The sequence below is a fragment of the Rhinopithecus bieti genome, unplaced genomic scaffold, assembly GCF_001698545.2.
Source record: "Rhinopithecus bieti isolate Rb0 unplaced genomic scaffold, ASM169854v2 scaffold_6946, whole genome shotgun sequence".
NCBI lineage: Eukaryota > Metazoa > Chordata > Mammalia > Primates > Cercopithecidae > Rhinopithecus > Rhinopithecus bieti.
Window position 1 is genome coordinate 606,650 of NW_016805697.1, and position 13,599 is coordinate 620,248.

Genomic DNA, 13,599 nt, shown 5'->3' on the forward strand with positions numbered 1-13,599 from the left:
ATGATTCTAAATATCACACTGGACCCCAAAAATAAGTACAATTAGTATGGGTCAATTAAAACCAATAAACTCAAAAAAGAAGAGAAAGAAGAGGCCCTATCTTGATGAAGTCCCCTGTGTAAGCAATATGCAATTTCTGTCTGACACCCTACTCTTTTAAGATATTGGTGATGATGTGGAGGACAGGTGGACCAGTAACTACAAGAAGACATTGGATTAGGGATAGTGTTTTTTGTTTTTGTTTGTTTGTTTGTTTTGTTTTTTCAGACGGAGTTTTGTTCTTGTCACCCAGGCTGGAGTACAATGGCACCATCTCGGCTCACTGCAAACTCCACCTCCTGGGATCAAGCGATTCTCCTGCCTCAGCCTCCCAAGTAGCTGGGATTACAGGTGCCCACCACCATGCCCAGCTAATTTTTGTATTGTTAGTAGAGACGGGGTTTCACCATGTTGGCCAGGCTAGTCTCGAACTTCTGACCTCAGGTGATCCACCCGCCTCCCAAAGTGCTGGGATTACAGGCGTGAGCCACCACACTTAGCCTAGGGAGAGTTTTTTAAGAAAGACTTGACTTTATTTATTGCTGATAAGAGAGAGCCAAGGGCAGGGAAGGGGGAGACAGTTGAAGGTACCAGAGAATGGAAATGACTAACTGCATATTAGTTTCCTATTGCCTAGCAAATTGTCACAAATTCAGTAGCTTAAAACACATGTTTATTCGCTCTCAGTTTCTGTGGGTCAGGGCTCTAGACACAGCTTAGCTGGGTTCTCTGCTCAGTGTCTCACAATGTTGCAATCAAGGGGTTGGACATGGCTTTAGTCTAATCCGAGGTTCAGGGTGCTCTTCCAAGTTCATGTGATTGCTTGCAGAATTCATTTTCTTGCAGCTGTAGAACCCATGGCAGCTTACTTCTTCAAGGCCAGGAAACCAAAGAGTCTCTGAATTCTTTTTCATTCTTGACCTCTGGACTCTATTTTTTTTTTTTTTTTTAAAGACAGAGTCTTGTTCTGCCACCCAGACTGGAATGCAGTGCCATGATCACAGCTCACTGTAACAAATTCCCTGGCTCAAGCTATCGCCTCACCTCAGCCTCCCAAGTACTTAGAACTACAGGCATGTGTCACCATGCCCGGCTAAATTTTTATTGTTTTTGCTTGTTTGTTTGTTTGTTTTTTGCAGAGTAGGGAGTCTTGTTATGTTGCCCAGGCTGGTCTCAAACTACTAGTTTCAAGCAATCCTCCCACCTTGGCCTCCCAAAGTATTGGGATTACAGGTGTAAGCCACCATACCCAGCCACTGTTAGTTATTACAAATTAAATTATGGGCTAGGCGCAGTGGCTCACGCCTATAATCCCAGCACTTTGGGAGACCAAGGTGGGCAGATCACTTGAGGTAAGTAATTCAAGACCAGCCTGGCCAACATGGTAAAACTCCTGTCTCTACTAAAAACACAAAAATTAGCCAGGCATGGTGGTCAGCCCTTCTAATCGCAGCTACTCAGGAGGCTGAGGCAGGAGAATCACTTGTACCTGGGAGGTAGAAGTTGCAGTGAGCTGAGATCACACCACTGCACTCCAACCTGGGCAACAGAGCAACACTCTGTCTCAAAAGAAAGAAATTAAACTGTGAAGCCTCCTAGGAGGGTTTACTTTCCAGTGCCCCCTTAACATGTGGCTGTGGAGAATAATAAACAAGGAAGAATCTTCCAGAGTGTGGAGCCAAGTGCAACAGAAATAAGTGCAAAACAGTGTTCATGATTGAGAGCAGAACCAGGATGTAATCCCCCAGAACTTCCTCCACTGCCAAAGTGAATGATCTTCAGAATAACCACCTAGTAGGATTCTGCTTCTCCCATTTACATGGACTTTGCTGTGGGTTTCATATTTTTCACTGAACTTAGGGTTTTAATGCAGTGTATCTATGTAGAAGCATTTGGGAATCATTGTTCCCATGAGTGAAGGGATGTACAGGCAATGATCTCAGTCAACTAATGCATCATCTCAATCCACATAGCCACTCCCTGAAGTCTATACTGTTATGATGGAGTCAAGTAGCTTGGTCAAGGTTACACAATAGCCAAGTATTAGAGCCAGGATTCAAAATCATGGGGCCTACTGAGAGGCGAAGCCGGCTGGGCTTTTGGGTCGTGTGGGGACTTGGAGAACTTTTCTGTCTAGCTAAACGGTTGTAAACACACCGATAAGCACTCTGTGTCTAGCTAAATGTTTGTAAACGCACCAATCAGCACTCTGTAAAAACGCACCAATCAGCACTCTGTGTCTAGCTAAACGTTTGTAAATGTACCAATGAGCACGCTGTAAAAACTGACCAATCAGCATGCTGTAGAATGGACCAATCAGAGCTCTGTAAAACTGACCAATCAGCAGGACATGGGTGGGGCCAAATAAGGGAATAAAAGCTGGCCACTGCAAGCCGGCCTTGGCAACCTGCTGCCCTTGCCTTCCATGCTGTGGAAGCTTTGTTCTTTCACTCTTCACAATAAATCTTGCTGCGGCTCACCTTTTGGGTCTACAGTACCTTTATGAGGTGCAACATTAAGTGCAAAGATTTGCAACTTCACTCCTGAAGTCTAGAAGACCACGAACCCACCGGGAGGAACAAACAACTACGGACGCCGCCCCTTTAAGAGCTGTAACTCTCACAGCAAAGGTCTGTGGCTTCACTCTTGAAGTCGAGCAAGACCACAAACCCACTGGAAGGAAGAAACTACAGACACATCTAAACATCTGAAGGAACAAATGATGGTGACACCATTTTTAAGAACTGTAACACTCACTGCAAGGGTCCACAGCTTCTTTCTTGAAGTCAGTGAGACCAAGAACCCACCAGATGGAACCAATTCCGGACACATTAGCTTCAGTGTTCACTCTGAACCCTAGCGTCTTTTATGATTGTGGAAGTTTTGGGACATGATGAGGGACATAAAAATCCCAAAAGGGAGACAAGGGAGATACACGAATTCAGGACAAGATAGTGTTATATCTAATGCAGATGACATTGAACTGTTTTCAGTCAATCAGAATGTAGACAGATTACTCTCATTAACCGTTTTTTTTTTCAATAGAGATGGGGTCTTGCTATGTTTCCCAGGCTGATTTCAAACTCCTGGGCTCCAGCAATCCTCCCACCTCAGCGTCCCAAAGCGTTGAGATTACAGGCGTGAGCCAACACGCCCCGCCAATCTCTCTCTCTCTCTCTCTTTTTTTTTTTTTTTTTTTTGATGGACAGGGTGTTGCTCTGTCAAACAGGCTGGAATGCAGTGGTGCCATCATAGCTCACTGCAGCCTCAAACTCCTGGGCTCGGTGATCTTCTCACCTCAGCTTCCCAAAGCACTGGAAATATAGCTGTGAGACCCCGTAGCCAGCCTCTTTTCCATTCTTTTTCAACTTAAATGAGTTGCCTTGCTTCAAAACTGACTTTAGCACATCTCTGAAGTGTTTCGTACAGCCACTCCACACTTGTAAACAAGCTGTTTGACAGTTAACAGAGTGTTTTCACAGATGCCGAGGTGGCCAAAAATATTTCTCTTTTAGCAACTTATGATCAGAAAGTTACATGTTTGCATGAAGAGGAAATAAAGAGATTTATATTGAGGTTTTGTTAAAATAATTGTATCTCAATCATTGCAGTTAGAACGTATCTGATAGTTTTCTTTCCCTCCCTTCCTTCCTTCCTTCCCTCCCTCCTTCCTTCCTTCGTTCCTTACTTCGTTCCTTCCTTCCTTCCCTCCTTCCTTCCTGTTCGACTGTCTTTCAATGTTACACAAAATGTGTCTTTGACTTTCTCCTAGGGAAGGAGGAAGAGGAAGCATTTATTTACTTTACGTTCGTCCAGTTAGGTTATAGTCTGTAAATTAATCCCCTCCAGAGGAAGATACTCTCAAATGACTCCAGTTACCTTGGAGGAAGGTAACTTATCTCCCTATTATGGATACGACTTGGCTGTCAAACCCTGAATTTAATAAACACAAATTGATGCTGATGGAAGCTTTAAGCAGATTTCGACTGCAGGCTTCAGTGGTAAGTCTAAACAGTACAGTTCTGGAGTGGGGACTAGGGACCATAACCTCATCTGCCCCTTTAACCACTTCTGTTTTGTTTTGTTTTGAGACGGAGTCTCGCTGTGTCGCCCAGGCTGGAGTGCAGTGGCGCGATCTCGGCTCACTATAAGCTCCGCCTCCCGGGTTCATGCCATTCTCTCGCCTCAGCCTCCCAGTAGCTGGGACTACAGGCGCCCGCCACCACGCCCGGCTAATTTTTTGTATTTTTAGTAGAGACGAGGTTTCACCGTGTTAGCCAGGATGGTCTCGATCTCCTGACCTCGTGATCCACCCGCCTCGGCCTCCCACAGTGCTGGGATTACAGGCGTGAGCCACCGCGCCCGGCCTTGACCACTTCTTAATCCTTCAAATAATTCAGCTTGCTCCTTCACTAGGACTCCACAGGGCCCCACATACACATCCCTCCTTTCCAACATGACCTTTTTCCCTTCCACATTTCAAATTTTTTCATCTTGAACTCTCCAGCCTCAGTTCCTAACACAGAATTGTGCTCCAAAAGAAATGAATCAATTGAAAATCAAATTGTTAGTGTTAAAATTAGGGCCACAAATAGTGCAATAACTATTAGAACTGAGGTTGGGGTCACAGTGGTTTATTAATAAATTATGACATTCGTCTTTTTTTTTTTTTTTTTTTTGAGACGGAGTCTCGCTCCTGTGCCCAGGCATAGATGTGCAGTGGCCGGATCTCAGCTCACTGCAAGCTCTGCCGTCCCAAGTTTAATGCCCACTTTCTCCCTCCCCCTCAGCCTCACCGAGTAGCTGGGACTACAGCGCGCCCACCGCGCCCGGCTAGTTTTTTTTTTTTTTTTTTTTTTTTAGTAGAGATGGGGTTTCACCGTGTTAGCCCAAGATGGTCTCGATCTCCTGACCTCGTGATCCGCCCTCTCGGCATCGGGTCACCAAAGTGCCTGGGCATTAACAGGCTTGAGCCACCGCGCGCCGGGCCTTTTTTTTTTTTTTTCTTTTTTTTTTGAGAAGTCTTGCTCTGTCGCCCATGCTGGAGTGCAGTGGCACGATCTTGGCTCACTGCAAGCTCCGCCCCCTGGGTTCACGCCATTCTCCTGTCTCAGACTCCAGAGTAGCTGGGACTACAGGCGCCCGCCACCATGCCCGGTTAATTTTTTTGTATTTTTTTTAGTAGAGACGGGGTTTCGCCGTGTTAGTCAGGATGGGCTCAATCTCCTGACCTCGTGATCCGCCCACCTCGGCTTCCCAAGGTGCTGGGATTACAGGCGTGAGCCACTGTGCCTGGTCAACATTTGTCATTTCTTGTAACAATCCAATAGACATATATATATATATTTGGGGGGATTAGGGAGACAGAGTTTTGCTGTGTCACCCAGGCAGGAGTGCAGTGGCATAATCTCAGCTCACTGCAACCACTGCCCCAACAGTTCAAGAAATTCTTGTGCCTCAGCCTTCTGAGTAACTGGGACTACAGGCACGTGCCACCAAGCCTGGCTAATTTTTGTATTTTTAGTAGAGATGGGGTTTCACCGTATTGGCCAGCCTGGTCTCGAACTTTTGACCTCGAGTGATCCACTCGCCTCAGCCTCCCAAAGTGGTGGGGATTACAGGCACGAGCCACCACATCCAGCTGACTCTAATGTATTTTTTAATTGAATGTAACCTAAATTTTTTTTCGTTAAATGTATATGTTGGCCGGGCGCGGTGGCTCAAGCCTGTAATCCCAGCACTTTGGGAGGCCGAGACGGGCGGATCACGAGGTCAGGAGATCCAGACCATCCTGGCTAACACGGTGAAACCCCGTCTCTACTAAAAAATACAAAAATCTAGCCGGGCGAGGTGGCGGGCGCCTGTAGTCCCAGCTACTCCGGAGGCTAAGGCGGGAGAATGGCGTAAACCGGCGAGGCGGAGCTTGCAGTGAGCTGAGAGCCGGCCACTGCACTCCAGCCCCAGCGACAGAGCGAGAGTCTGTCTCAAAAAAAAAAAAAAAAAAAGAAAGAAAACAAAATTATGGGGCATGTCAAAGGGACATAGAAGCCAACCTAAAAGAAATTCCAAAGGCAAAAGCTGGAAGAATTCGAAAAGCAAAATAAATAATATAGTTTTGGATTATGATCCAACTATAAAGTAAATATACATTGAGTCTATACTGATACAAGTAAAAGATTGGATAAATAAATAAATGGGGAGAAGACACAAATATTCCTCATAAAAGAATTCCAGATAATATATATATAGATACTCCCTCCTCCAGGAGGTAGAGCTCAATTTCTGCTACCTCCCTCTTAAGAGTATGCTAGACTTGTGACTCTCTTCCAAATAGTAACTTTACAGTGGAGAAACCTGGTCAACAACTGCTTTAGCCAAGTGAGGAAGGTGAACATTCCTGGTGATGTCATGTGGCTCTTAGGTACACCTTCATACGGTGTGATAAGAAAGGCATTTTACCTTTGAGGTATTCTTTCCAAAAATGCATAACCAGCCGGGCGCGGTGGCTCAAGCCTGTAATCCCAGCACTTTGGGAGGCCGAGACGGGCGGATCACGAGGTCTGGAGATCGAGACCATCCTGGCCTACGCGGTGAAACCCCGTCTCTACTAAAAAATACAAAAAACTAGCCGGGCGAGGTGGCGGGCGCCTGTAGTCCCAGCTACTCGGGAGGCTGAGGCAGGAGAATGGCGTAGACCCGGGAGGCGGAGCTTGCAGTGAGCTGAGATCCGGCCACTGCACTCCAGCCTGGGCGACAGAGCAAAACTCCGTCTCAAAAAAAAAAAAAAAAAAAAACCCATAACCACTCCAATCATGAGAAAAAATATCAGACAAACCCAGATTGAGAGGCATTCTACAGGATACCTGACCAGTTTTCTTCAAGCATGCCAAGGTCATAAAAACAAGGAAAGGAGTGAGCATGGTGGCTCACGCCTGTAATTCCAGCACTTTGAAAGGCTGAGGCGGGCAGATCACGAGTTCAGGAGTTCAGGACTAGTCTGGCCAACATGGTGAAACCCTGTCTCTACTAAAAACACAAAAATTAGCAGGGCATGGTGGCAGGAGCCTGTAATCTCAGCTACTTGGGAGGCTGAGGCAGGAGAATTGCTTGAACTCAGGAGGTGGAGGTTGCAGTGAGCCGAGATCCTGCCACTGCACTCCAGGCTGGGCAACAGAGCAAGACTCCATCTCAAAATAAAAAATAAAAGTAAAAACAAGGAAAGACTGGGCCGGGCGCAGTGACTCATGCCTGTAATCCCAGCACTTTGGGAGGCCGAGGAGGGCAGATCATGAGGTCAGGAGTTCCAAACCAGCCTGGCCAATGGGGTGAAACCCCGTCTCTACAAAAAATTAAAAAATAAAAATAGCCGGGCATGGTGGCACATGCCCATAGCCCCAGGTGCTCCAGAGGCGGAGACAGGAGAATTGCTTGAACCCAGGAGGCAGAGGTTGCAGTGTGCAGAGACGACACAGCTGCACTCCAGCCTGGGTGACAGAGCGAGACTCCATCTCAGAAAAAAAATTTTTTTTAAAGTCCGTTTCAGAGACTTTTAGTACTTCCAATCTATTGAGACTAGTATTTAAAATACAATAAAAATTAATTACTGACTTATATGATTTCATATGGTCCTTTTTTTCTTTACAGACAAGGTCTCACTCTATCCCTCAGGCTGGAATGCAGTGATATAGCTCACTGCAGCCTCAACCTCCTGGGCTCAAGCAGTCCTCCCACCTCAGCCTCCCAAGTAGCTACCATGCCTGGCTATTTTTTGTTTGTTTGTTTTTGAGACAGAGTTTTGCCCTTGTTGCCCAGGTTGGAGTCCAATGGCATGATCTTGGCTCACTGCAACCTCTGCCTCCTGGGTTCAAGTGATTCTCCTGCCTCGGCCTCCCGAGTAGCTGGGATTACAGGCATGCGCCACCACTCCTGGCTAATTTTGTATTTTTCATAGAGACAGGGTTCCTCCATGCTGGTCAGGCTGGTCTCAAATTCCCAACCTAGGGTGATCCGCCTGCCTCGGCCTCCTAACGTGCTGGGATTACAGGCGTGAGCTGCCATGGCCAGCCATGCCTGGCTAATTTTTTAAAATTGTTTTTGTAGAGACGAGGGTCTCACTATGTTGCCTAGACTGGTCTTGAACTCTTGGCCTCACCACATAACCCTCCCCACGCATTGGGATTACAGGCACAAGCCACTGTACCCAGCCCCACTTGGTCCTTTGTCTACTAACACCAAGGAAGGTGCCTGAACTTGAACCTGTCTTGCCAGTATCTCACCCAAGATAGTTGGCCATCGTTTTGGTTAACTATTGATGCCTAAGAACTCAGCCAAACCTCAGTTACTTCAACAACAATGCAATATCTCTCAGAGTTTTGTAGGGTGGCTGGGCTCCACTGGGCAGTTCTTGCTTGATGTCTCTTGTGTGTTTGCAGTCAGATGACGTCTGAGGCCAAAGTCATCTACAGATTTCACTGGGCTGAACATTCCAAGGTGGCTTCTTTACTCACATGTCTGACACTTCAGCTGGGTTGGCAGAAACAGCTGGGAGGTGATCAAGTATTTTTTTCTTTCTTTTTTTTTTTATGTTTTATTTCCAAAGGTTATTGGGGAACAGGTGGTGTTTGGTTACATTAGTAAGTTCTTTAATGGTGATTTGTGAAATTTTGGTGCACCCATCACCCAAGCAGTATACACTGCACCCAATTGGTAGTCTTTCATCCCTCACCCGCTTCCCACTCTTTCCCCCGAGTCCGTAAAGCCTCTTGTGTCATTATTGTGCCTTTGCATCCTCATAGCTTAGCTCCCACTTATGAATGACAACATTCAATGTTTGGTTTTACATTCCTGAGTCCCTTCACTTAGAATAAGTCTCCAGTCTTATCCAGGGAGCTGCAAATCCTATTAATTCATTCCTTCCTATGGCTGAGTAGTATTCCATTGTATATAAATACCAGTTTCTTTATTCATTCACTGACTGATGGGCATTTGGGTTGGTTCCACATTTTTATAATTGTGAATTGTGCTGCTATAAACATGCGTGTGCAAGTATCTTTTTCGTACAATGACTTCTCCTCTGGATAGATACCCAGTAGTGGGACTGCTGGATCAAATGATGGTTCTACTTTAGTTCTTTAAGGAATCTTCACACTGTTTTCCATAGTGGTTGTACTAGTTTGCATTCCCACCAGCAGTGTAGAAGAGTTCTCTGTTCACCACATCGTTGCCAATTATCTACTATTTTTTATTTTTTGATTATGGCCATTTTTGCAGGAGTAAGGTGGTATTGTGTTTTTGATTTGCATTTCCCTGACCATTAGTGATGTTGAGGATTTTTTCATATGTCTTTTAGCCATTTGTATTTTTTCTGTTGAGAATTGTCTATTCATATTCTTAGTCCACTTTTTGATGGGATTTTTTTTTTTTTTCTTTTTAATTCGTTTGAGTTCATTGTAGATTCTGGGTGTTAGTCCTTTGTCAGACGTATAGATTGTGAAGGTTTTCTCCCACTCTGTGGGTTGTCTGTTTACCCTGCTGGCTGTTCCTTTTGCTGTGCAAAAGCTCTTTAGTTTAATTAAGTCTCAGCTATTTGTCTTTGTTCTTATTGCATTTGCTTTTGGGTTCTTGGTCATGAAATCCTTGCCTAAGCCAATGCCTAGAAGGGTTTTTCCAATATTATCTTCCAGAATTTTTAGAGTGTCAGGTCTTAGATTTAAGTCCTTAATCCATCTTGAGTTGATTTTTGAATACGGTGGGAGATGAGGATCCAGTTTCATTCTCCTACATTTGGCTTCCCAGCAACAGAAGTCTGCTGTTAATCTGACAGGTTTTCCTTTATAGGTTACCTGGTGTTTTTTGCCTCACAGTTCTTAAGATTCTTTCCTCCTTCTTAACTTTAGGTAACCTGATGACAATGTGCCTAGGCAACGATCTTTTTGCGATGAATTTCCCAGGTGTTCTTTGTGCTTCTTGTATTTGGATGTCCAGGTCTCTAATAAGGCCAGGGAAGTTTTCCTTGATTATTCCCCCAAATATGTTTCCCAAACTTTTAGATTTCTCTCCTTCCTCAGGAACACCAATTATTCTTAAGTTTGGTCATTTAATATAAGCCCAGATTTCTTAGAGGCTTTGTTCATATTTTCTTATTCTTTTTTCTTTGTTTTGGTTGGATTGAGTTAATTGGAAAACCTTGTCTTTGAGCTCTGAAGTTCTGTCTTCTGCTTGTTCAACTCCATTGCTGAGACTTTCCAGAGCATTTTGCATTTCTCTAAGTGCGCCCATTGTTTCCTGAAGTTTTGATTGCTTTTTATTTATGATATCTATTTCATTGACGATTTCTCCCCTCATTTCTTGTATTTTTTTTTTTTTATTTCCTTAAAATTGGGTTTCACCTTTTCTGGTGCCTCCTTGATTAGTTTAATAACTGACCTTCTGAATTCTTTTTCAGGTAAATCAGGGATTTCTTCTTGGTTTGGAGCCATTGCTGCTGAGCTAGTGTGGTTTTTTTAGAGGTGTTAAAGAACTTTGTTTTGTCGTATTACCAGAGTTGGCTTTCTGGTTCCTTCTCATTTGGGTAGACTCTGTCAGAGGGAAAGTCTAGGGATGAAGGCTGTTGTTCAGATTATTTTGTCCCACAGGGTGTTCCCTTGATGTAGTACTCACCCCTTTTCCTAGGGATGTGGTTTCCTGAGAGCCAAGCTGTAGTGACTGTTATCTCTCTTCTGGATCTAGCCACCCAGCAAGTCTACCAGGCTCCAGGCTGGTACTGTGGTTGTCTGTACAGAGTCCTGCGATATGAGCCATCTGTGGGTCTCTCAGCTGTGGATACCAGCACACTATTTGAGGTGTCTCCCGGGTCCTACAGGAGCAAGCCACTTTCTCCAGAGGGTTCATGGGTTCTCTCAGCTTTCTGATTTATTCCTGAGTAGTTCTGGAGCAAAAGTTCACGAAGCAAGACTCCACACACTGCTGTCCAAGTGGGAGCTGCAATCTAGTCTTGTCTCCTGTCTGCCATGATGCTCCATGGTGATCCCCCCAATTTACTGCCTTTTCATGAGCTAGGGCCAAAGCTCTGCAATTCTCATCATCTTGTCTTTTAAGCTACCAAAATTGAGATAATGAGGACACACAGCTATTTTTCCTCTCCAGTAGCAGCTGATGGAGCAGAAAGCTCCTGATCAGGTATTTCAATATGAGCAGCCTCACAGTGTGCTGGTTCCAGAGTAGTAGGACTTCTTACGTGGCAGTTGGTTTCCCTAGAGTGCATGTTGTGAAAAGTCAACTTGGAAACCACAAGACTTATGACCTAGTCTCAGAAATTTCAGTGTCATTTCCAACTCCTTTTATTGGTAAAGCAAATCACAAGACCAACCCAGATTCAGCATGAGAGGAGACTATGCAAGAGAGTTGTAGTGCACTGGAAGGCCAACATTGAGACTAACTACCATGGCCCCTGGAGAAGGAGACTCCTGGAGAAGAAAGAAGCTGTGGAGACAGACATGGGGGAACTAATTCAAATATACTGAGCAGGAGTGGGTCTTCCAGAAATTATGCAGTGTGGAGGTGTGTCGATCCACCTGTTCCCCATGACCTATCCTGCCTACTCCCAGCATGAAACTCATATATTCACCACCAAGAGATCTAGCATTTGTGCACTTTCTGCAAAGGGGACATTTGCAATGAAACTCCCAGTCCAACAATCCAAAACTCTGCTAATCTCTCCCTCTCTAGTCTGTTATGTAGGCAGGGAGGAGGAGGAGGCACCTAGAGTGATGGCTTTGGGTGATTTGGCCAGCTCAGACATTTCTTACTAAACCCTGGAGATCAGTGTAGATGTGCAGCTTTTGGTATTTGACTCCTCTGTGCATGGATATGAACTGCATTCAGCAATTCCACAGAAGGAGAGAAAGCAGTACCTAACATCTTGTTACGCTGGGCAAGTTCACAACTGCAAACAAGCCTGCATGATAGCTCTGTTTGTGCTCGTATTAAATATTTTCTCCAAATTTCATCATGTAAGGAATGTGACTTAACGAATTTCCTGTGTAATTAAAAAAAAATGGATACTGGGGCCTGGTGTGGTGGCTCACACCTCTCATCCCAGCACTTTGGGAGGCCAATGTGGGTGGATCACTTGAGGGCAGGAATTCAAGACCAGCCTGGCCAACATGGTGAAACTCCATCTCTACTAAAAATCCAAAAAAAAAAAAAAAAAGAAAAGAAAAGAAAGGAGAGGGGTGCAGGCACGGTAACTCACGCCTGTACTCCTAGTAGTTTGGGAGGCCCAGGTGGCAGCATTTCTTGAACTCAAGGAGTTCAAACATAATGAAGACCCTTGTCTTAATTAAAAGCTTTTTTTTTTTTTTTTTTTTTTTTGAGAACAGAGTTCTTGCCCTTCTCACCCAGGGCTGGGAGTGGAAGTGGCGCAATCTCAAGCTCCACAAGGCAAAAACCTCTGCCCAGGCCTGGGTTCAAGCGATTCTCCTGCCCTAATCCCTCCCGGAGTAGCGGATTAAACAGGCCACCGCTCGCCCAGACCATCCCAGCTAATTTTTTTTCTGTACTTTTTTAGTAGCAGACAGGCTTTCAGGCACTCCTCTGACCAGGGCTGGCTCCTTGACATGCCTGACTCATGATCCCCCCTGTTCTTCGGACCTCCCACTGCCTTGGAATTTTACAGGCGTGAAGCCAACCTACACCAGCCAAGCATTTTTTTAAACTAAAAAAAAAAAAAAAAAAAAAATAGGCCAGGCATGCGTGATCTCACCTCTGCTATCCCCAGCAAACTTTGCGGAGGCTTAAGGGAAGGTGGATCACCTGAGCGTCAGGAGTTTGAGACCCAGCCGGCTCACATGGCGAAAACCCCGCTTTCTCTACTAAAGGGTTTAACAAAATTTAGCCGTGTGCGGCTGGCCAGATGGGGGCTGGGCAGGAAGAACTCACTTGAACTCAGGAAGCAACAGCGTTACAGTGAAGCGTGAAGACTCATTTTTACCATTGCAACTTCCAGCCCTGGGTGGCACACGGCAAGGGACCCCGCCTCAACGAAAAAGAAAGGAAAGGAAAAAGAAAGAAGGGGCAACAGGGAAAGGGCAAGGGAAAGGGAAGGGAGGGGAGGGGAAGGGGAGGGGAGGGCGCGAGGGGAGGGGAGGGGGCGGGGAAGGGAGGGAGAAGGGAGGGGAAGGGAAGGGAAGGGAGGGGAAGGAAAAGGAAAGGAAAGGAAAGGAAAAGAAGGAAGGAAGAAAAAGAAAAAGTGGTACATATCTATCTCATGGAATACTATCTAGCCATAAAAAAGAACAAAATTGGCTGGGCGTGGTGGCTCACACCTGTAATCCCAGCACTTTGGGAGGCCAAGGTGGGCAGATCACGAGGTCGGCAGATTGAGACCATCTTGGCTAACACAGTGAAACACCATCTCTACTGAAAATGCAAAAAAATTATCTGGGTGTGGTGGCGGGCACCTGTAGTCCCAGCTACTCGGGAGGCTGAGGCAGGAGAATGGCGAGAACCTGGGAGGCGGAGCTTGCAGTGAGTCGAGATCGCGCCACTGCACTCCAGCCT